Here is a 25,698-nt window from a genome sequence, read left to right on the forward strand (position 1 = left end):
ATGCTAGCACCTATTTTTAATTATTCTTTAATGTTTAGGAGAAATAAATGCGTGCAATAATATTTTGTTGATTTCTTAAGTCAAAATGGCAAATGAAATTTTGTTAATGGGAAAAAAATTAATAAAATTTTGTTAAATACCTTTATAGAATGCCGTTGCTTAATTTGCTGAATGAATTAAGGCAAACGAAACCTATGAGTTACCTCACCCTAAGGTAAATGCAACCCAGTGAAAGTCAAATACAATGTGTTTTTTTCTAATATGAAATGAAACCAAATTTTGACTCTATGTGTGAAAATGGTTTCTATGAGGGAAAATTTTTACTGAATAGCTTGCAATTGCCAGGTAGAGCAATATGTATATGTATATGTGCATGTATGTGTGTATGTGTATGCACATACATGCTTATTAAGTATATCAAGGTGAACTTATGAGAAGTAGTATTTGATGACGGTGATTGACTCTCACCAAATGTGAGGGGTTTTTTTTCTTCCAGGACAAACATTGAGACTACATTTCTAATGCTTCCTGACAAGATTCAGTCTTGTGTTTGAGTTTTGTCCAAAGGTGTACAGGCAGAAGCGTTGAGGTTCTTAGAGAACTTGCCCATAAAACTTCCTGCAGAATTCCCTCTTTTGGCTCACTGGCTGGCTGGATGCAATGAATCCAGAAGACTAAAACCAAAAGACCACAGAACGCCTAAATGGAAGAAACCTGGGCTATGAATGACCGTGTGCCCCCCACCCCCCCAACTCCCTACTGTATTAAGTTGTGATGGGAACAAGAAACACACTTTTGTTCTGTTGATCAGCTGAGATGTGGGGTTATTTCTTAGTGGCCTCTGGAAAATGGTGCCAGTGCCTTGCCCATGTCCCCAGCCTTTACCATGTAAGAGATCTCCAGCCTGACTTCTAACTGCCCAAAACTTGCATTTCTTCTTTTCTTTTCTTTTCTTTTTTCTTTTCTTTTCTCCTTTCTTTTTTCTTTTCTTTTCTTTTCTTTTTTCTTTTCTTTTTTCTTTTCTTTCCTTTCCTTTCCTTTCCTTTCCTTTCCTTTCCTTTCCCTTCCTTTCCGTTCCTTTACCTTCTTTTCCCTTCCCTTCCCTTCCCTTCCCTTCCCTTCCCTTCCCTTCCCTTCCTTTCCCTTCCTTTCCTTTCCCTTTCCCCTTCCCTTTCCCTTTCCCCTTCCCTTTCCCTTTCCCTTTTCCTTTCCTTTCCTTTCCTTTCCTTTCCTTTCCTTTCCTGTCCTGTCCTGTCCTGTCCTGTCCTTTCCTTTCCTTTCCTTTTCTTTTTCAAACAGAAGGTTGGCCACCAAACACTTCCTGCCCAGAAATTCTATGGAATTAACAACCCCATCTCCCTAGAACCTCTCAACCAATGACAGCTGGAATTTTATACAAAATTCCCCCTCTCTGTGGACCCTTCTGTGGGATACCTCTGAAGCAAGTCTTACCCCCTGATCCCTGAATTTCCAGAGCAGGATTAAGCTTTAGTGACCCAGTGTGGCTGCTGGCTAAATAATACCCTTTGCTGGATGCCTGCCACCCCTACCTCTTGTATCCTTGCTCCTCTCCAGACCATCTATACTCAAATCCTTGCCTGGAGTCTGCTTTGTGAAAACCCAAACTAATGCAAACATTTAACCGTTCCAGACAGCTATAGAGTTTTATATCCGGAAACACATGAGACCAATATAGCCTGAAACTCTCCCTTCCTAGCTTTATAGTCAATGGTATTTTAATAGCATTGTATGGTGACAGATGTTAGCTACACTAATGGTCAATGAGCATCGCATAATGTATAGAGTTGTTGAATCCCTATGTTGTACGCCTAAAACTAACACAATATTGTGTGTGAGCTATACTTCAATTCAAAAAGAAATTCTCTAAAGGCTCGCATTTTCTCTGAAACATATGAGCAATAATAGTAATTATTTAATAGTGTAGTTATAAAGACTAAGGGTGATAAGAATGATAACTTCATAAGGTGTCTAGTATTCAGTGAATACTGGCTAAATAAATTATGTCGTTGTTTTCATAGCTACATAGTTAAATAGTGGTGAACGTGGTATTTGAACTCAGTGGTATCTTGCTCATAAGCTAGAATACTTTTCCCCACGTTATGCTAACTGATGATAACCATGCATTACCTAAAGTCCTTTCTGAAATGTCTTAGTTCAGTTTTAATTTTTGTCCTTTGTATCAAAGCTGTGCACGTATATAATTTAGAGTCAGTTTAACAATGTTTGTTTTTAGAAAGAGTAACTGCCATCCATCCCCCAACTTGATCCCCCCTCCCCAAAGACAACCACTTTGATCCTATTGGGTTCTAATTCTTTTGAAATTTACCTTTATTTACTTATAGGGCATGCCTATATTGCTATCTAATGATTTTGTGTTAAGCATGAGCTATTGATGTCCCATAATGGAGAATGAGGTTTCAGCTGCACCCATCGCACATACACGTCCTTCTCATGTCCCCTTCTCAGTCTCACAACATAGCCATGCTATGATTTCATATTTACTCAATACTAACCTAACAATGCCTATGTAAAGCTATTCATAATCAAACCACATTGGTTAGCTTACTTTTCAACATAATCACTGAGTTGATCCCAAACTGTCTATTGTCCAATTGTTTTCTCTAATGACACAGGAGTCCTATCCATCACATCTTCTTAAAGAAGACTCACATGGGTGTCACCTGCTGTGCATTATCTTCATAGACTCCTTGCTAAGGAGAGTTCACAGGTCTCTCTTTTCACCTTCGTTCTGAGTATTCCTTTTACTTGCTTTTTCTGTATATAAATGACCGATTTTCTGTAGTCAGTCCCTTTCTCTTTTTTGTTTTACCTTTTTGTTTTGGTTTAATACATCTATAGTAGTTCTCTGATGAAGGACAACTGGGAGGTAGATATAGGTACAGGTATAGGTATAGGTTTGGATGCAGATTTAGATTCAGATTTTATATGTATGTGCCTAGAGTTAATTATTCTGTGCTCATGCCATATTGATAATTTCACTGGGAATAGAACTCTAGAATGTGTATCTTTTTCCTTTCAATTTTTGAAGTGTACATTTTCTCCAAGCTTTTAGCTTGATATCCTTTTTATTCCTCACCATTTTTGTGTGAATTATTTCTTTGTTGTGGTTATAATTGTTTTATATTCTTCCATTTCAGCTGATAAGATTATCTCTTTGCTTCAAAGTTTTGACATTTCATCATAATATACTTGCGTGGGTCGAATTTCTAATTTTGTTTTGCACACTTGGTCTCTTTCAACATTCAATATTCAAATATTTCAATCTGGAAATATATGGCTTTCCTTTTTCCTGGGCATTTCCTTCTCTTGTTTTGTTGATTATTCTTTCTTCCTCTGTCATTTGTTTGTTTGTTTGTTTGTTTGTAATGCATTTATTCATTTTGAACCTCCTGGACTAGTTCCATAATTTTCTGACCTCTCATTTCTTATGTTCTACCATCAATCTATCTAGTAGCTCTACTTTTTAGTACATTCCATAATTTTATAGTTTATAAAGTCTTCCGTTCCTGATGATACTATTTTTTTTTAAGTTTTATTTCCGTAAACAGACTATTTCCTCCAAGTAGATTTCTCTTTCCATGTGTGTGTGGATTTTATCTTTCCTAGCGAGGCTTTCTTCGCTTGTGTGTGAATCTTGGGCTGCACCCTCAGACTTAGATGTGGGAGATTACAAAGATGACTGAGAGCAACCAGCACATCAGTAGGATCATTCCTCTATGGAGAATTTAGAGTTTTGCTCTAGTATCCATCAGGGTCTTGGGCAATGTTCTTTCCAGAGAGAAGCAACTTGGAATTTGTGTTATTAGCTCCCATCAAACTGTTTATGGCTGATCTGCCATCTACTCCAGAAATGTTCTTATTTTACTTTCTCCAGAGACTAAGCATTTAGTCCTTTGAAAGTAATAGAGGGTGCAGGAATTGTGCTACACAGAATGATGGCAAGGACATGAGTATCCAATTTCTTTAGGCAACTTTTGACCAATCCTACTATGTTCAGCTCTTTATCCCACTTGTGGAAGCTATCTGGCATTGTGAATCCTCGAACCTTCTGGTATTCCTGCAGTGTAAGTCAGTGCTCAAGTTTCCTATTGCTGGTTTAGAGTTCAGTGTTTTGAAGTCCGCCATATTATTTTGTACTCATTTGTGCATTTTCTAAATTCCATGATCATTTTGAAACGTCTTTTTTCCTTCTCTCTCATTCTTGTACTTTTATTTTTACGAAACTATGATTTAGTAATCTTACTATGAATTTCACGTAGTTTCAGGAAGGTGGGAAAAGATTCATAAAATAATACACCGTCTTTAGGGGGAAGGTCTGCTTGAAACTTCAGATGAAATGTTTTTACAAGAGAAGTTGGTATAAAAATGGTCTATCTCTAACCCTAGCCTATAATTATCATTGGAAGTTTAGAGACCACATTAGTCTGTTTCTACCACATCATTAATTCTAAAAGTATTTTTAACGTGACTTCAAGAATGCGATACAACCCAGATTAATAGAGAACTCCACATACACACACATGCACACACATAATTTATCCATCATGGCTTAGGAATTTTAGTGGTTCTCCTTCCTTAATACGTAAAGGCCCAGATCTGACAATTAAGGTCTACTACATTCATGCTTCTCCAGGAAAATGGAACTGCTCATTTTCTTCCATGGTACCTAAAATATTCCAGCTTTATGACTGTGTCAATGAGTTTCCTCCACTTTAAAAGATATTTCCGGGGCACCTGGGTGGTTCAGTCGGTTGGGCGTCTGACTTCAGCCCAGGTCATGATCTCGCAGCTTGTGAGTTCGAGCCCTGTGGCGTCGGGCTCTGTGATGACAGCTCAGAGCCTGGGGCCTGCTTCGGATTCTGTGTCTCCCTCTCTCTCTGCTCCTCCCCTGTTCACGCTCCCTCTCAAAAATTAATAAACATTAAAAAAATGTTTAAAAAAGATATTTCCTAGTGAAATTATTGAAAACTCTTCTGGAAGCAGTCTTTTCCAAACGTGAACTCAAATATCAATATATCTTAATAAAAAATGTTAAGATTATTTTATGTATCTTCGTCTCCTTGAGAACAGGGACCATGTTTTATTTAGCTTTTAATTTCTAAATCTGTCCCACATCCAGCACGTAGGGAAAAAATAGCATAAAAGTTATCTTCAGTAAATTAATGGAATAACATGCTAGTCACAACGTGTACATCAAAATTGTTTTTCAAGGATTGCTACCTACCTAACTCTATACACATTCCCCAAACTTCCTAGTAAAAACACCTTGAATTTTACCTGGACACATGGCCAAAATAAAAATAAAGGGTGTCTTTCTTGCCCGCACTTGTAGCAGGGTGTGATCATCCAAATAAATTTTAGCAAATAAGATAAAAATTACACAGCACGTGAGGAGATAACAAACATGAATGTCTCAAGCTAAAGAAATCCCTACAAAAATAGCTTTAATTTTTTAATAACTGTTTTTGGAGAGTTTTACATATTCTCTATTAGATATATGTGCTGAAAATATTTTTCTCCTAGTGTGTAGCTTGTATTTGTACTTGATTGATGGTGTCTTTTGGTGAACAGATACTCTTTCTGTCTTCATTAAGTCTAACGTATTAAACTTGGTTTTTACGATTAGTGCATTTTGTGTTCCGTTTAAGAATTTATCCAAAGATATAAAGGTATTCTCCTATATTTTCTTCTAGAAGCTTTTTAAAATTCATATTTAGGTGTATACCTTCTAGATTAATTATTTTCATTTACATGGATACTTGATTTTCTAGCACTATTTATTAAAAATTTTAGGGGCACCTGGGTGGTTCAGTCGGTTCAGTGTCCGATTCTTAATTTTGACTCAGGTCATGATCCCGGGATCATGGGATAGAGCCCCACATCAGCTCTGCAGTGGGCATGAAACCTGCTTGGGATTCTCTCTATCCCTCTCCCTCTGCCCCTCCTCATTCATTCTCTCTCTCTCTCCTTCTCTCTCTGTCTCTCAAAATAAATAAATAATCTCAAAAAAATTAAATCTTCCTTCCATTCCCAGTCCTACCAATTTTTCCTAGCAAGATTTCCTAACAAATCATTTTCAAATGAATCTTCATTCCATCGTCTGCTTTTTCAGAAACCAACTTAAGACAACACTTGTTCCTGAACATCAGTTCTACTAGGTGCTGCAGACAGATTTGTTTTCTTTTCTTGACCCTTTGAGGAGCATATAGTATGGCCTCTCTGTCTTAAATTGGTGGTCTTGATATGTCTGCTATCAGTCTAATAATAATTGCTCTTTTAAAGATAAACTGTCATTCCCTTCTGGTTGCTTTTAAAATGTTTTCTTTGACTTTGGGGTTTGCAGGATCACGATGCTGTGTGTGGCATGCATGCCCATCTCCAGAAGCTTCTGAGGTTCAGTTCCAATTCTAGTTGCTCTGGTTTTCATTTCTCTCTGGAAGAGTCGTACTTTCTTTCTTTCTGCTCTTTCTTTCTTGCTTTCTTTTCTTTTCTTTCTTTCCCTTCCTTCCACCCTCCCTCCCTTCTTTTCTTCTTCCCTCACATCCTTCCTCCCTTTTTCCTTCCTATCTAACTCAAGTAACATTTAATTGATTTGTTAAGCTTCTTAAACTTAAGCATCTTGTAATAGTTGGGATAAAATCTACCAACTCAAGATATTTTTCACAGATATCTTTAGGTCTTCATTTCAAAGCCTTCAAAGCCTTCATTACAAAGCCATTTCCCCTCATTGGTACATTTGGTTACCTCATTTTGAAGTTTGTTTTAGATTATGAAAGCTTACAGGAATGTTTGCTGAAATAATTTGCTCAGTCTTTTCCTCAAATTACATTTAATTGTCATTAATTCTTTCAAAATTTGTTAAAAGATATTAACAAAGTGTGTACATTTTATGAAAATTACTACTAATGCTTTAATAATTAGCGCAATGACTTCCTACTTTTTTAATTTTTTTAATGTTTTTATTTTATTTTTGAGAGAGAGAGAGAGACAGACACAGAGCATGATCAGGGGAAGACAGACAGAGAGAGACAGAGAGAGAGAGAATTCAAAGCAGGCTCCAGGCTCTGAGTTGTCAGCACAGAATCTGACGTGGGGCTCGAACCCACAAACAATGAGATCATGACCTGAGCCAAAGTCGGACACTTAACCAACTGAGCCACCCAGGCGCCAACTCTATTTTTAATATGTATGTCACATTTTTGAATTGAGAAGGCTGCTGGTATTAAATGTATGATGTATGCTTTACAAATGTTATTTATGCAGTATTTCTAAGTACTCGCGGGTTTGATTCTGGAGGGCTTCCATTTTTGTCATAAACCTAGAACCAGTGGTTCTGAATTATCTCCACTTCAGGGCTTGAGAATTGGGGCCATATTTTCATCACTAAGTCCTGTTTCAGAAATGTGAATTTTTGCATGTGATGATTCCAATAGGCTTCCCCCAAATTCTGCACTTCCACTGCTCAGGGGAAGAGGGCATCATGTTTAATTGTCACTCTTGCAGAGAAATGACAGAACTCCCCAAATATACATTAGCTAAAAGAAAGAGGCAAAGCTAGCATTCAGGGTTTCTGTCTGTGAACCCTGGGCCTTTTCCATACACTGCCCGGTTGCTCCTTTCTTTACAAGGTCATGCGTTTCTTTGGAAGTAGGTCCTATAGAAGGAGGAGGAGAAGGGAGAAAGGAAGGGAAAAAAAAAAACCTTGGGCATAAAGAAGTTTTGATTACTTGCTCAGACATTTACAGAATCCAGCTGTGTACCCCTGTTGGATCTAGCCCCAGATCTCTAGTTTGTAAAATAATTGTAAGAAGCTCTCGGTGTTGTTTTAATAAATAGAAATAGGATATCCAAAGTATTTTTGTAAATTTTATACCCAAAAGATACTTGGTAAATGAGCTATTTTTGATACAGCATTATAAAATTATTTATATGAGTGGTTAAAATGGTATTTATAGTCGTTCTCAAAATTATTTTTGAAAACAATGCCCTTTTGAACATTTTCTTCTAACCTGATACTCTATCCATGATAAAACAGCCGCATCATTTCAGTAACGCGTTAGCTGAGTTTTGATTCACCAGGGAATACTTTTTCTTAACCATTAAAATAATAAACTCATCTTTCTGCCTGCTTGTGAGGCCTGAGTTTTAATCTCCAAAGCATTTCAACTCAAAACTTCTTAAACACATCATGGCATTTTGCATTCTGCATCGTTTTTTCAAAGTTACTGAATGTGGTCTGATCGAGCTATGGACGATCGATTCCCCAAATCCCGTCTAGTCAGGACAATGTTCACTTTGAATTGAGAAAAAAATCAAATCTGCTCAACTTTTCACCCACACCAGTACTTGAAGCCTGATCTCTTTTTTACAACCCTGGGTAGAGTTTATACATATGACTAGGACTTCACACAGAATTCAAAGGAGGGAGAACCAGCCCTTGATAAAGAAAACATCGATTTCCTTTTCCCAACCTCTTACAATAAAACTCACTGACTTGTTTCACTCTTGTCCTACAACAACATCATTGGCTTAAAGGCCTTTATAGATTTTTTTTTAATACAACAACCGCATCTTTCATGCTCCAAATGCCTCTGCACCTCACTTTTGAGAATCAAAAGTTCCTGCTTTGATTCTGCGATCTTTTATCTTGCTTGCCTTTTATCAACCTGCCTCTGCCATCAGCCATTCGAATCATCTGATCTCAATCTTCCCAGTTCAGGTGGTACTTTTTCTCATTGTGTTTGCACTTTTAATCTTGGAGTACATCCTATTAGGCAACCCTTCTCAGTCATGTTTCTCACTTGGATGTTCCTCATACAGCTATTTTTTTTATTTTAGGAATTAACATTGGTTCCATTATGTCTTTATGTGGGTGCAAAATTTTATCATTAAAAAAAAAGCTTAATAGGTTTACACAGTGTCATTTTGTGAAGTCCCTTTCCTGTTCAGGCAATGGGTAAATCCAAGAATAAATTAAATAATATGTTACTCACTTACTTGCAGCTTTATACTTTACAAAATGTTTTCAAGTAATTTGTTTTATCCTAGTTACAAGCTTGATGCACGCAGACCAGGTTATGAGAAATATTTTTAATGTCTTTTAAAGATAAAGCAACTATAATTCCAGGGTGCATGCAGCTCACCAAAGCTCTCCCTAGTAGAAGATGCATCTGATGTTAAGTTCATATTTTCTGATTCCTTATTCTCTATGCTTTATACTATACTGGCCACTGAATATCCCCATTATAAAGTACATGTTTTAAAATTTTGAGTATTGAGATTATCAATACAGATTCTCTCTTTCTTTTCTGGTCTCTGATCTTGTCTCATTTTCAAATGTAATTATACAAAGTAATAGTCTCCTGTTCTGCTCTCTCAGATTAAGATTGCCTCTGTCCACTGAACTCATTGTCCAAGTCATTAGCTTTCAAATATATTTGACTATGAACTACAGGACAAAACAAAATATACATCAGGGAGTACACACACACACACACACACACACACACACATGCAAACACACACACATGCAAACACACAAGCAACTAAATTTCAGTAATACTCTTACCCATGTCATGTGAATGAGTCTTCTGTTCTATTCTATTCCATTGTTTTAATGTTGGTTGCTTACTAACTTAATTTAGTATTATTCTTAATAAGGTAAAAACCTCAGTTAAAAACACTTGTCGAAATTAAGTAGATGAGAAAGATATTCACTTCAATGTAAAATATGTTTGGGGCGCCTGAGTGGCGCAGTCGGTTAAGCGTCCGACTTCAGCCAGGTCACGATCTCGTGGTCCTTGAGTTCGAGCCCCGCGTCGGGCTCTGGGCTGATGGCTCAGAGCCTAGAGCCTGTTTCCGATTCTGTGTCTCCCTCTCTCTCTGCCCCTCCCCTGTTCATGCTGTGTCTCTCTCTGTCCCAAAAATAAATAAACGTTGAAAAAAAAATTAATGTAAAATATGTTTACTTCTGTATAGCATGTTATTGAATGATTGACAATTGCTTTTTTTGTTCATTTCTATATTACCAGAATTTTTAAAGCAGTTATTATTTGAAAAACAATAAATAAAGTTTTGATCAAAAGACTAAAGGAAATGATTGAGACTTAAAGATCAGAATAGGAGTATTTATTGTAAGGTATATAGTTGTTATTATTAGCCTACCAGGGATCAAGTAAAACACTACTTAAGAAAACATTAACCTATTGGAGAAAAAGGAAGAAACTTGTTAAGAGTATAAGACAGGTTCTTTATAATTAATTGTTGGCTTTCTTTTCTTTACGATTAGTATCCCTCATCTCAGAGCCATGATTCTGTGGTAGGTTAGGAGTCCAAACACATTTAATACCAATTACTAAGTTACAAAGGGAATCTAAATGAATTTATCACCCAATATCCCCATGATAAAATCAAGGCAAAGGGAAAAAAAATTGAAATCCAAGGTAAATCCCAGTTTAGTAGGTTCCTATGTCATCTCACATAACAAGTCACTTTTTCTGGTGAAAGCCACAGCCACAGTTACAATTTTAGGGATTTTCTTTTATGTGCATGCACACGTGCTGTATTTTAACAATTCATTCACCTTATGTAAAAGCAGATTGTGTTTTCCTTTACTGCTTAGCCAACCTTAAACACACTCCATCAATGTGTCTTTTGCTAACTGCTTTGTTATCCCTAGATCCATAGAGTATATGTGCGTGGCACTTACCTAGCCTCTTTCCCTCTTCAGTAAAAATAAGTAAAACAATCTAAATCATCCAGCTGTTTTTAATCGAATGGGTCTATGGGACAGTTTGTGCCCCAAGCCACTAATACAAAGCTATAGAAAGAACAACTTTTCCTTCTTTCTTCTTCCCTATTTTTTTTTTAATTCAAGATGTTTTATTAACTGGTGGACAAAAGTCTCATAAACATTAATCTCATAGACATGGTTCACTGGAAGGAGTCCAGAGATTTTTACACTAAATCGGTGATGATACCTACCTAGCTGCAGGAGTATGGAAACAACTAAAGAGACATTTGGTAAACGGTTCGCTTTTTCCACTTCTGTCTTTACCAATCATTTTATGTCCAAAATTACCAACCTATAGTTATATTATATTTCACCAAATCTGGTCTCTTGGGAGAAAGTTTTCATTTCAAAACATTTATAAGATTTGATGAGAAAATATATTTTCCATACCTGTAAAAGCTGTCCCCGGTTACTTCCAGATAACATTTGAGAGTCTGTGAAAAGAAAACACACACTTTAAAAAATATCCCACAGCATTCTGTTGGGTGGGAATGGTATTTTCTGCCTGTGTCTTTTAAGCCGGTGTCAGATGCACAACAAAGGCGACAATAGGAGAAACAGAGGCCAGAACAATCTATTTTCCTGTGTAGGGTATTGCATTTCACTGTATTAAAGATGCCCATTGCATCAGACATCAATTTTTTTCCAAATTCTGCCTTTGAGGAACTCATTGCCTCAATTCAGCCTCAAAAGACTTGTGTTACTTCATGGTGGGAAACTTTGTGTTTGTTTTTGTTTTGTTTTTTTTTTTAACTGAACATAAATTGCCTTAAAGCTATCAACTTCTACTTACTCTCTTCAAACTCTTTGGACGGCAATCCAATTTTTTAAAGAGAAGCTTACAGGGGCGCCTGGGTGGCGCAGTCGGTTAAGCGTCCGACTTCAGCCAGGTCACGATCTCGCGGTCCGTGAGTTCGAGCCCCGCGTCAGGCTCTGGGCTGATGGCTCAGAGCCTGGAGCCTGTTTCTGATTCTGTGTCTCCCTCTCTCTCTGCCCCTCCCCCGTTCATGCTCTGTCTCTCTCTGTCCCAAAAATGAATAAACGTTGAAAAAAAAAATTAAAAAAAAGAGAAGCTCACATAACTCTGGGCTTTGCCTGAACCATCTCTAGGACATGTATCACCTCCGGGTTATACACTTCTCAGCTCCTTGAAAATTGCTATCGTTTCTTGACCAATGTGAGATATGGTCAAGAAATGTGTTAATAGAGTGAGAATTGCCTCACACCTACTCTCCATATGTCCACCAGAAATATTTTTAATTCTGTTCACCCCAAACAGAGCAAATGTGGCAGCGAAAAGTGGTAAGCTACCTGCACAATCATCTGCTGAGGAACATCACAACCAAATAATTTATTTCCCTTCAGACCCGTTCTCCAAAATACAAAAAAATTAAATAAAATCCAGTGTCATGCCATCGAGTCACAAGCAAAATAATTAAAAACTGAACATAAGTTGATTTGATTTTTTTGTGCTATTTTCTTGCTCAAAAGTTCTATGACCCTGACTGTGATTATGTCTGCATCTCTGAGATGTCAATTAATATTCATAACTATTAACAGATTTTTAATAGACTTAAGTAATAGACTTAAATCTTTATGACTTTTTGTTCATATATATGTATATATATATATATGCATGTATATATATATATATATATATATATATATATAAGGCCATTAAGCTTATTCTCTGCAGGCCGTCCATTTCTTTTCATAGAGAGGTATTAAAATAATTGTTTCAATGTTTTAATGCCTTAACCCTGGGCAAAGAAATATACGTACAGCCTGATTCTTAAAAAAAATCCGTCCAATTCACCAAGTTTATCCTGTCGTTAAAGCAGCTAAATAATGTACCCAACTGATTTACTCTTAATTATGCATAGCACTTTTTAATTCACTTTCTAGTTTACTAGTCCCCAGCAGGATGCCAGAAATCTTTAAGTTCAGGGTAGTGAGGAAAGCTAAGAATGGGCTACAACACGACGTATTTAAAGATTGGGAAGGTGCTTAGGAGTCTTATTGTCTAATCCAGATCCGAGTATATTATAGAATTTAAAAGTGTTGGCATAAGGATAAAACGTTACTATAAAATTAAAATTCAGATTGATCACAAATTTTGTATTTCATAAAAAGTCATGCCAACACTTACGATGCCCTATTAAAATTGTTATTAAATTGTTACCGTGCAAGACACAAATGCATCTCCAATACCGGCTCAAATCCTACATGCGGGTGACTGAGCCAACTTCATTCCTCAAGCTGAAAAGGTTTAACTACAGACTATTAGTAAAAGCCTTCAAGTCACATTCAGGAAAGCACAGAGCTCATGCTTTTAGAAGGTATACTCTAAAAAACAAATGTAAAAAATCAACCAATTAGTGTATTCAGTATAGAAAAGCATCAAAATGCATTAGTCAGAATAATGTATCTCTATGTGTGGGAGTGTGTGTGCACATGTGTGTAGATCACGCAACAAAAGTGCGGAATTGGTTTTGTTTTAAGATGGACAGTGGTTTAGCTACTGTCCTAAAGATGGCATGTCTGTATAATATGTTACCCATGCCAAGGAAATTTTGGGTTGAGCATCCATTATCTCATTTTCAGGGTTTATTCTCTCCGTACTTTTACAGATGAACAAAAAGAATCCCAGAGAGATGAAGTAGCTTCCTCGGAGATACAGATAATTAATTATGGAGGATAGACTAAAATCTTCCTTCAATTTCATGTCCCTATGGCCCAAAAGATTTGTGGGAACTAATCCAAATGTTAGAGCAGCTATAGTAAGATGCAGAACACATTATTTACCATCAAAGAAGAAAACTCAAAGTTGTGGTCTCTAATGACTTAGAAAGCATGTGTTTGGTAATCACTGGGATAAATCCCAGTCATAACCCAGGGCTTCTCTTACTTTCAATTATTTAATAGAGTATCCAAATCCTCCTTTAACCTTCAAAACTTCAGAAATAATTAAGAAAATTAGGAGCTATAGATATTTAAGTGGAAGGGGAGGGTTTTGAGTGAAAACATAGTATTGCATGAAATTGTCATTTCTGGATTAAAGAGTAAAGATAATGTATCTTTTTAAACTATCTTCTCTTTATATGTTCATACTTGAGAAGCTGTAGGCATTTTTATTGACCCATCATATCAGTGATAACCAGGAAATTCCCAATGGCCTTAGGATACCAAAATCTTCCAATAAAAGGCCTTGCCATTTAACCACAATGGATTTTCCCATATCATTCTTCAAAGTCACCCTACTTTTCATGCCTCTGTCCCTTTTACATGCTAGGCCCTCTTTTCCACTCTTCCACCCCTGCCCATCTTCCATCCCACTCCTTCAGCCTCTTCCCCTTCATCCACCTGACGTTGTCTCACTGGGACAGTTACAACACAACTTCAGGACCGTTCCACTCCAGCCAAACTCCAACCTCTCCAACATGCTCACACATGTCTACCTTTACCATTGCACAGTATAAAATTCCTACTAGTGCATCTACATGAAATGCTTTCATCTGCTTCTCAAGATCTCTGAGTCTGTACCCATCTTAAAACCTCACCCAAACACCACCACCAAGTTCATGCTAGTGATGGCACCCATGAGACACGAGAAGCTTTTAAATAGCTTTACAGAAGAATACGGGACAAGCAATTCAGCATTTGCTGTCTCATTGGGAATCAAACAGCTGCCTACATACAACTTCTCAGCCCGCCCCAACATGTCCAATGCACCCACCAGGGAGTATGTGCTTGTCTGGAATGAAATCAGAGTATGTGTGATTCACCCTGACATAGAGAAATCACTAACTTGGTTTCCTACCTATATGTTCTTCTAGCTACGTAGAATCAAAGTCTATAAACCAACTCAAATCTACCCCAGGCCAAGTATAACCTCATAGATCAGGTGTTGCACAATAAACAGAAATATCAGTTAACCTTCAGAATACATCATTCCTCTTTCATTTTAACTCTGTCATATCCACGGAAATAGTGTTGTGACAGGTGGATCTGAAATCAGCTTCTTAAAGAAGTCAAAGATTATGCAAGGTGCAGCCCTGAGGTTAATCATTACTCGCATGAGAGAAAAGAGATTCCTTCTTCCTCTTATCTTTTTTTTAAGTTTATTTATTTATTTATTTACTTACTTACTTACTTATTTTGAGAGAGAGCCCACAACGAATGGGCAGAGAGGGACAGAGACAATCCCAGGCAGGCTCCATGCTGTCAGCTCAGAGCCCAAAGTGGGGCTTGAACTCAAAAACCATGAGATCATGCCCTGAGGCTAAATCAAGAGTCAGACGCTTCACCAACTGAGCCACGCAGGTGCCCCCCCTTTCTCTTATTCTTATCTTTCCCATGCTGTTCATTTGATAATAAATCATTTACTGATTTCTGTTATTATTTTTTCCCACATCCTCTGTATCTTTGGATTTGTTATGGTCACAGAAACTTAACATTTGAAATTGTTTTGACTGTTTTCCTGAATATATGGAAAATCTGTTCCAGTTTTGTCTGCAACCTCTAGTTGCTATGTAGTTCTAACACTGAGGACCTATGTGTGCTGGTCAATTGTTTTTCATACAGTCTTGCATTATTTTAGTTACTTTTTGGGCTTTTTATTTCTTATAACTTTGTTGTAACGGTGGAAGAGAAGTTTTAGAACTGCCCAGTCTCAGTTTGGGTTCCTCATCCAACTAGGCACGTGCTGCTTGACAATAAATATTTGAGTATGTTTACTGTCTGAGCTATCACTGCCTTTGGATATTAAGGAATGAACCCCTTTATGTGACCAGATATTATGTGAATATTTTCTTGTAACCTCACACAGGCAAATGGCAAACCAAAGGACTAGGATGTACTGAAACTACAAGACCCAATCTCAGTTCCTTCAAGAAATAAGCACAAAAATATGCTCACAAATTCATATTTTCCTTTCGAAAGAAGGATTTGGTGTTAAATTGCAAACAAAAACAAAAACAAAAACAAACTCCTTATCAGTAACTTATACTGGATATAATCTTAGAAATGGAGAAAGTGCATATTCTGTTTTAAATGTAATTTTTAGGTTTATTTATTAATTGAGAGAAAGAGAGAGAGAGCGCGCACTAGCAAGTGGGGAAGGGGCAGAGAGAGAGAGGGACAGACAGAATCCCAGGCAGGCTCCACATTCAGCATAGAGTCGGACATGGGGTTGCATCTCAGGATCATGAGTGAGATCATGACATGAGCCGAAATCAAGAGTCGGATGGTCAACTGACTGAGCCACCCAGGCGCCCCTGTTTTATACGTATTATCATTTCATTCCTTCGACATCAGTCTGAGATTGTCATCTCTCTGTTACAGATGAGGGAGTGATAACAGAGCGTACTCTGCATTCTCCAAATCAAACGGCTTCGTGAACAGAGCTCGACTCCACCTACACACAGAGTGTAGTGTTTCCTTCTCCTGGGTCAATAAGCAGCTATTCTGTTTCTCAGAGGAACGCACATATTTCCTAAGCTTAAAGTCTGGCTGTAGTTGAAGGAGGTATACCTTAAATTTAAGTGAGAGGGAAGCAGAGAAGTCTCATCTGGTTGTGAAGTACCTTCCCATCATGGAATCACTGACTCAGAAGGGGAAAATTCTGCCAACCAGGCAGTTTACCTGGCATTATGTGAGAGCTACTGCATGGAATTTTGAATCATAAGACTACAATGGTTGACATCTAATTGAGAGTATGGGCATAATCAGTATACTCCTAATGTATTGCTAGCAACCAAGCTTTAACTCTGCAGTCAATAACTCTATTGCACCACCTTGGTCGAGCACTCTAGAAAGCCACATCTATAATGTAACAATTCACTATGCACAGTCTGGGAGAAATATAGCTCCTCTGAAATAGAATCTAAGATACACTACTTCAGATTTAAAAACATTTATTCAAAACCATTTTTGTATCTATTATACACCAGGCACTGCAGACAAAAGTAAGAGTCAGTTTCTTCTATGAATAAACTTTCACTCTCAAGGGAAAACTGGAAACTACAATGGAGATAAAAGGAATAACAGAATTGTGCATGAGGTACTATGAGATAGAAAAAAGATGTGTTCAATTAGGTTGAGAGGCAGAGTAGGTCACAAAAGTCTCATTAGAGCTGGCAATACTGAAACTGAGTTTTGAAGGATTACAAAGAATTAATTAGTTGGAAAAAGCATGGAGACTAGCAGGATGGATATTGAGAGAACAAGAGGTTTTATATGGAAGAATCATGAAGTAAAGGGATATTGGGGTATGGATGACATGGCATGAAATCGCTAGGGAATGTCTCCAAAGCAAAGTATATGGACTCTCTCCTGTAGCCAAAGAGTGAGCTTCGAAGTAGAAAGTCAGCATGAATTGATGCATATCTTGCATAAAGAGAAGCAAGTTTGGATAAAAGATGGTTATTCAATTCTAAATTATTGTCTCAAGTATTTAAGGAGAAGATCTGAAGATCACCTCACCTCCTTGAGGACCCTCTCTGCCATCACTCTTCTCTCCATGTCTGCAGTAGATATTGCCAAAAAATGTGGTGAGTCTACTATACGTCTTGCACTGTGCAAAACATCTGAAACACAGAATCATGAAATACTTTTGAAGTAGCGAAAATAGAAATAAGTAAGTGTAATTTGAAAAGGAAAATAAATCAGCATAATAAAGTCTTGGAATTTTCATGCTAGAACATGGGCATGGGAGAGGGGAAATGAAGAAATCACCAACTTACCAGGGTTAAAGGAAACCCACAATAAGAAGGTAGTACCTGGGTTGAGCCCCATGCTAATATTTAACGTTTATCGAATACCTATTTTTGTCTAGATACAGATGCTCTAGGAAATTTAATGCCTCACATTAAATTTATTTAATTTAATAATTATAAATATTTAATAATTAATAAATAATAAACAAATAAATAATAAATGATAGTAAAATAAGTAAATAAAATAATCAAATTTATCATTTATTGTGAGGTTTAAACTTAAACCTCACAATAAATGATAAATGTATTAGTAATTTTATTATTAATAATAAATTTATTAATTAGTTATAATTGGTTACTTTATTATTGATAAATAAAATTATTACTAAATAATAATAAACAAATAAATAAAATTTATAATCAAATTAAATATAATTAAATTTAATTTAATAAATTTAATTATTGTAAACCCCTTCTCCCACCTTTAATTGTTTCAGAAAGAAAAACAGAACCGTGGTGAAGGTCACACACACATAAGAGAACGGGAATTTGAATTGATCATGTCCTCTTGAAAGAAAAGTTGATGTCACTTAAAAAATGTTGGGGAAGGGCATTCGCGATAGAAGTGGTCTAAATCCACATTGTTACAGGGGTCACAAGACTCCAGTATTTTTTGCCTTTTTGCCTGGAATGCAGTTTTGCTCTTTCTCCTACACAAGGCTCAATGAGTCAATGACCTACTAACACTCAGTGACAAGTTTGCTTCTCTCTTCAAGGAAAGGTATGAGATTTCACGTCCCTCATGTCACCAAATAAACTTCATCTAAAAGTCCTTCACCCTTATTTTCTTCATGAATATTTTGGGAAGATTTGATTTGATTATCTTTTAAATATTATTTGTTTGGCAGGGGAAGGATGAAAAAGTAAAGATAAGAGCAAATTTTTAAAGAATTAAAATGAATCTTACAATGAAATAAAAGTTTGTTGGACAGAGGATGGCCACGTTGACTGGGGCTGAGAAGTCCCCCAGGGTACAGGACCTTCAGCACTAAAATTGGAACAGTGCTGGGCAAACAAGGATGATTTGGTGACTCTAGCACACAATCTTGCTTTTACTGTGTTTAGTACATTGTAGAAACTCAATGAATTTCAGATGAATTAATATTCATCTTTATTTAAATGATTGCTAGCAAGCCACTGTATTTTTTTCATTAAGTACAGCTCTAGGGACATGAGCAGAATTACTAAATACTGTGATAAAGAGACTACAAAGACCAAAAAGCCCATGCGATCACAGGGCAAAAATACCATCCGTGCCACTCTCTGCTCCTAAAGAGGCACGCTATTCGTGTCCTCATACCCAAGAGAGCAAAATAGTTAACAGCATAGGCCCTTAAAGCACAGTTCCATCCTTTCTTCTTAGCGCATGCATCACTATTTATAAGTTGCACAGGTTTACAAGTTTACAATCACAGAATTGAAATTCAGCATGCATAATAAGCAGGAGGTCTAAAAAAATCATACATTCATTTTGAATTTATTTTTGTTTACGGCGTAAAAAATGGTCCAGTTTCATTCTTTTGCATTTCACTGTCCAGGTTTCCCACCACCATTCACAGAAGAGACTGTATTTTTTCCATTGAATATTTTTTCTTTCTTTTTTGAAGATTAGTTACCTATCCATTTCTTGGTTCTCTATTATGCTCCATTGATCTATGTATCTGTCTTTGTAACAGTGCCATACTGTCCTGATGATTATAGATTTTTAATACAGCTTGAAGTCCAGAATTGTGATGTCTCTAGCTTTGGTGTTCCTTTTCAAGATTACTTTGACTATTCATGGTATTTTCTCGTTCCATACAAATTTTAGAATTATTTATTCTAGCTCTGTGAAGAATGCTGATGTTATTTTGGTAGGGATTGCATTGTATGTGTAGATTTCTTTGGGTAGTATAGACATTTTAGCAATATTTATTCTTCCAATCCATGAGAATGGAATGTTTTTCCACTTCTTTGTGTCTTCTTGCATTTTGTTTCATAAGTGTTCCATAGTTTTCAGCATACAGATATTTTACCTCTTTGGTTAGGTTTATTCCTAGGTACCTTATGGTTTTGGGGTACAATTGTAAGAAAACCATCAGAATCCTAGAGGAGAACACAGGCAGCAACCTCTTTGACCTCAGACACAACAACTTCTTACTACACACGTTTCCGGAGACAAGGGAAACAAAAATGAAGTATTGAGATCTCAAGATAAAAAGCTTCTGTACAGCAAAGGAAACAATCAACAAAGCTAAAAGGTAACCAGCAGAATGGGAGAAGATATTTGTAAATGACATATCAGATAAAGGGTTAGGTATCCAAAATCTATAAGAACTTATCAAACTCAACACCCAAATAAACAATCTAGTGAAGAAATTGGGCAGAAGACATGAATAAACACTTTTACAAAAAAGACATCCAGATGGTTAACAGACATATGAAAAGATGCTCAACATCACTCATCATCAGGGAAATACAAATCAAAACCACAAGGAGATGCCACCTCAGGCCTGTCAGAATGGCTAAAATTAACAACTCAGTCAACAACAGATATTGGTGAGAATGCAGAGAAAGGGGAACTTTTTTGCACTGGTGGTGGGAATGCAAACTGGTGCAACCACTCTGGAAAACAGTATGGAGGTTCCTCAAAAAATTAAAAATAGGGGCGCCTGGGTGGCTCGTCGGTTAAGCGTCCGACTTCGGCTCAGGTCATGATCTCATAGTCTGTGGGTTCGAGCCCCGCATCGGGCTCTATGCTGACAGCTCAGAGCCTGGAGCCTGCTTCCGATTCTGTGTCTCCCTCTCTCTCTGGCCCTCCCCTGCTCATGTTCTGTCTCTCTCTGTCGCAAAAATAAATAAAAACATTTAAAAAAAAATTAAAAATAGAACTACCCTATGATCCAGCAATTGTCCTACTGGGTATTTATCCCAAGGGATACAAAAATGCTGAATCGAAGGGACACATGCATCCTAATGTTTATAGCAGCACCATCAAGCATAGCCAAATTTAGGGTACCTGGGTGGCTCAGTCGTTTGAGCATCTGACTTCAGCTCAGGTCATGATCTTGTGGTTCATGAGTTTGAGCCCCAAATCGGGTCTCTGCTGTCAGTGCAGAGAGATCTTCTGTCCCCCTCTCTCTGTCTCTCCCCTGCTTGTGTTCTCTCTCTCTCTAAATAAATAAACATTAAAAAAAAATAGCCAAATTATGGCAAGAGTCCAAATGTCCATCCCCTGATGAATGGATAAAGAAGATGTGGTAAACACAGACACACACACACACACACACACACAATGGAATACCACTCAGAGATAAAAAAAAAAAAAAATGAAATCTTGCCATTTGCAATAATGTGGATGGAACTAGAGCATATTATACTAAGTGAAATAAGTCAGTCAGAGAAAGACAAGCATCGTGATTTCATTCATATGGAGTTTAAGAAACAAAACAGATAAACATAGGGCAAGGGAAGGAAAAATAAGATAAAAACATAGAGGGAGACAAAGCATAAGAGACTCTTAAATACAGAGAACAAACTGAGGGTTGCTAGAAGGGAGGTGGGTGGGGGAATGGGCTAAATCGGTGATAGGCATTAAGAAGAGTGCTTGCTGGGATGAGCACTGGGTGTTATATGTGACGAATCACTAAATTCAACTCATAAAACCAATGCTACACTATATGTTAACTAACTTGAATTTAAGTTAAAAAGTTATAAATGAATAATTCAATAATGGATATCATCTCCCCTCTCATTTGGAAGCTGAAGAAAAGGAAATTCTGTAGTGCGAGTCATTCCAAGAGGCATGAATCAGAGAGGCACCCCCTGCAGAATAATTCAAAGGCTCTTATTTGTACTAATGACAAGCTCAGATTCCACCAAAAGGCAAGTCACTTTTGGAATGTGGACAAGCATCTATAAAAGTCTAAAGTGGGTATGAAAAAACCATCACAAGTCTGTTATCAAAATCTCATTGTTTCTGAGTACCTTGAACTTCTCTGGTTGAGGGGAAGCAAAGTTCTTTTAGAGAATACTTTTTAGGAATGTATCACAATCACCAAAATGCATTTAGTTTCTTCCTATTGTCAGGGATTATGCCACTTGTTGGCCTAAAAGAAATGAAAAATAAATAAAATCAAAGTTCCTGACTTAAAGGAGCTCACAGGCTATCTGGGGCATCAGATAACGAACAGGCACAACAAAATATGAAAGGAGTTAACATTCAGGTTTGAACAAGAAAGGAAGCAACAGTTGTTGGAGACATTGAGGGAACCCTCGAAGAGGAAGTGAGGTTTAGACTGGACTTAAAATGAGCTGTCTCTTAAATGTTAAAAAAAAAAATCTGTGAGGACTTTAATCTCTAAACTTTTTTTTTTTTAATTTTTTTTTTTCAAAGTTTATTTATTTTTGGGACAGAGAGAGACAGAGCATGAACGGGGGAGGGTCAGAGAGAGAGGGAGACACAGAATCGGAAACAGGCTCCAGGCTCTGAGCCATCAGCCCAGAGCCCGACGCGGGGCTCGAACTCACGGACCGCGAGATCGTGACCTGGCTGAAGTCGGACGCTTAACCCACTGCGCCACCCAGGCGCCCCAAATCTCTAAACTTTTTGAATGGATATAAAATCAAGTGATTCCAAGTGTAACAATCAATTAAGGTACTGCTTTGAAAGAAAGATCTTTTAAGATGACACTTGAGTCTTCTGGGGGAATAAATGTGGCCCCCAACAGTGTTTGATTCCTGTACTTCGCTAACACCTTCCACAGAGGGAGAATGACAGTAAATGATCTCACTGTTAAGAAAAAAGAAAGATCGTCACGAAGAGTTGAAGTGATTACACGGCTTTCACAGGGAGAAAAGAAAAAATTTCAGCCAGAGTGAAAATATGTAACAGAGGGGCGCCTGGTGGCTCAGTCAGTTGAGTGTCCGACTCTTGATTTTGGTTCAAGTCATGATCCCAGGGTCGTGGGATGGAGTCCACGTCAGGCTCCACGCTGAGCATGAAGCCTGCTTAAGATTCTCTCTCATCTCTCTCTCTCTCTCTCCCTCTACGTGTGTCTCCCCTACTCACACACACTCTCTCTCTCTTCTAAAATTTTCTTAAAAAAAGAAAAAAATATATGTATCAGAGCATATCATCTCCTCTTTAAAACCTTCTGGTTATTGGGGCGCCTGGGTGGCGCAGTCGGTTAAGCGTCCGACTTCAGTCAGGTCACGATCTCGCGGTCCGTGAGTTCGAGCCCCGCGTCAGGCTCTGGGCTGATGGCTCAGAGCCTGGAGCCTGTTTCCGATTCTGTGTCTCCCTCTCTCTCTGCCCCTCCCCCGTTCATGCTCTGTCTCTCTCTGTCCCAAAAATAAATAAACGTTGAAAAAAAAAATTAAAAAAAAAAAAAAAAAACCTTCTGGTTACTGATTCGTGAAATTACAATAAGTCTAAACTCTTTCTCATGGCCTCCAAAGCACCCTACAGTCTGACCCTGCCTACTTCTTTGGTCTTCCTGCACGCTCTTCTCCTTTGCGCCACATACTCCACACCTAACAACCTCTTTCTTCCTCTGACTGCAAAGGCAGCCTAGGGTCTCCGCACTTGATATTATCTCCTCGAGGAAAGTTATGACTCCTTAACTCCTATTGTCCAGCTCTTGTCATTTTTTCAGGACATGGCCGATGTCACTTTATCTGAACTCCCTATAACATCACCCACCAGTCAGTCTCTAACGAATGACTGTGGTGTATATCTGCTCAGAAACAAGAGAAAAGAGGTCTCTCTTTTGGGAGCCTGTACCCAGGGAAGTGATGAGGATGGATAGAATAGCCACTCTATAAATATTAGAGGATGATTGAGATACATAGAGAAGGAATAAATGACTGTAAAGCAGGGTTGAATTTACACAGTCACACACTAGAGCAGGCGATCTAGGAACATTTTCTGAAGATCTATAAGCGATTTTACTATTCTTCTTAATTAAGTTTTCAAATTATTGCGATATTTAGCAGCACTGACTTTGAACTGGAATAAAATTATTTGCTATATTTACAATTCACTGATATTTCAGAAAAATTTACATTTTTAGAATTGTGCAGTGTCAACCAAGAAAAGAGGCAGTGTTGAAATAAAACAAAGACACTCGTTTGGGGTCTCAGAACTGCAATTCAGGGAGCACAGACTTGGGCAGCAAAACCCCAAACCCTTTTGTTCAGGAACAAAAGTCAGGGGTTTTTAAACCCCTTTTGTTCAGGAACAAAAGTCAGGGGTTTTTAAAGGCGAAGTGTAAGGCATGTATACTTGTTTACAAAGAATTTTTATTGGTGTTGATGGCAGAAAACTACTCTTGGCTGCATATAATTAGTGTGCTAACAGACGGTTTGCTTAGGCTGCCTCTAAGCAAAGGGCCAATATTGTAGCAAGTTTTAGGTGTTCTTGGAGTTCTTGGAATTTCTGTCATTTGGCTGAGTTCAAAAGTTCATGGTTCTACCCAGCAAGGAAGTGTATAAGGCCCGTCTCCTTAATGGCCTCCTGGCTCCATTAACATAAGTGACTCCATTTTATTTCACCTTCCACTTCCATTGAATTTATTTGGGTTCCTGAGTCAGGGTTGTTTATAAATGTGAATTTTCAGAAGTTGTTCTTTTTTCTTTTCTTCTAATGCTACTCCTCAGCTTTCCAGTTCCATTTTGGTAAGTGTTCTCCATTGGTCTCCATTAAAACCTTTTAGAAATACAACATTTACTAGCAGCTTTCATTGGTTCACATGTGTGACGCTCCACACAATATATTTTTAATTTGATTAAAATGAGAATATAAAAAGAAAGTCCTCTCCGTCGTTGAAAGGAAATTACATTTGTTGGTGTTTACACCGTATAAAATACAGGCATCTGATGTCCTTGTCATACCTTTTCTCACGTGCCACGCAGATCCAGAATTAGGCAAAATGATCACCATGTGTCACTGTTAGGAATAAAGGGTCTTCACTAGTTAAGAGAGCAACAGTAACACTTCTAAAGGGGTAAAATACTAAACAATTTCACCTGTGGAACTACGTAAACGTGGCGACCCCAGAGGCCTTACATGGCATGCTCCAGAAAATAAATTTATTTTGTACCTGAAAACCTGGCAAAATTCAAAACGTGTCTGTCTTTACTGTACATAAGCACAGAATAGCCTAAAAGACAAGCTATCTTTCATTAATATCTACTACATGAAGAGGGTTTTAACTCATTGAGTTGGTTGCAATTCACTATATGTAATAAAAGGATTTGAGCGCAAAAATAGATTGGAAAGGCACATTAAGATCTATGTTCTGTGATAGTGATAATGTGGGGCACAATCACATCACATGATTGTTTTCGGATGGTTATTTATAGTATCCCCACGTTGAGACCAGTGAGAAGTCGTTTTTTCCATTAGTGAAAGATTGACACAATTTAAAAATGCAAGCGTATTTATCTGCCTGATTTTAATTATGATGATAAGAGTTCCCTCAGCTGGATTGGAAAACCTTTATTAAGGTAAAAACAGGTCCTGTCCCTTATCCTTGTCATATTTTAAATGCCTATCTTCTCTCTAACATTGTTGCTAAAATATCCGCGTTCCCCTCCAGTGAGACAAATCCACAAATCCAAACTAGACCAGAAATGCATTTTTATGATACGCCCCAACCTCACAGACTTGAATAAGTCTTGTTTTTCTCTGAGTTGTCTGTTGTAAGAAGATGCCTCGGAGACAGAAGCATTTAACAGAGAAAATGGGTTTCCAAAGTTTGCACCATAAAATCCAACATTAATACTGCAAAATCAGGAATAATGTTTTTGTTAGGGAATTAACCAATTACAGGAGATGTTCCCTGGTTCATTTACTTTGGTGAGAAGGAGGCAGGGTGACCCCATTTATCGTTCGTGTATCTCGGGGTGTAAGATGCTTCGTTTCTCCCTGCTTATCTATAATTGAGACTCGTGTTCAAATCTCATCCCCTAATGCATCTGTAAGTCTGTTAATTGATTCTTCCAATTCAATATCATTAATTTGATATTTTGCTTTATCTGACTGTATGGAAAGAATAGCATCTGCTTAATAAAGGACTTGTCATACTTAAATAAATAAGATTTGTG

Source organism: Leopardus geoffroyi, chromosome B1 (assembly GCF_018350155.1).
Source record: "Leopardus geoffroyi isolate Oge1 chromosome B1, O.geoffroyi_Oge1_pat1.0, whole genome shotgun sequence".
In the NCBI taxonomy this organism is placed as follows: domain Eukaryota; kingdom Metazoa; phylum Chordata; class Mammalia; order Carnivora; family Felidae; genus Leopardus; species Leopardus geoffroyi.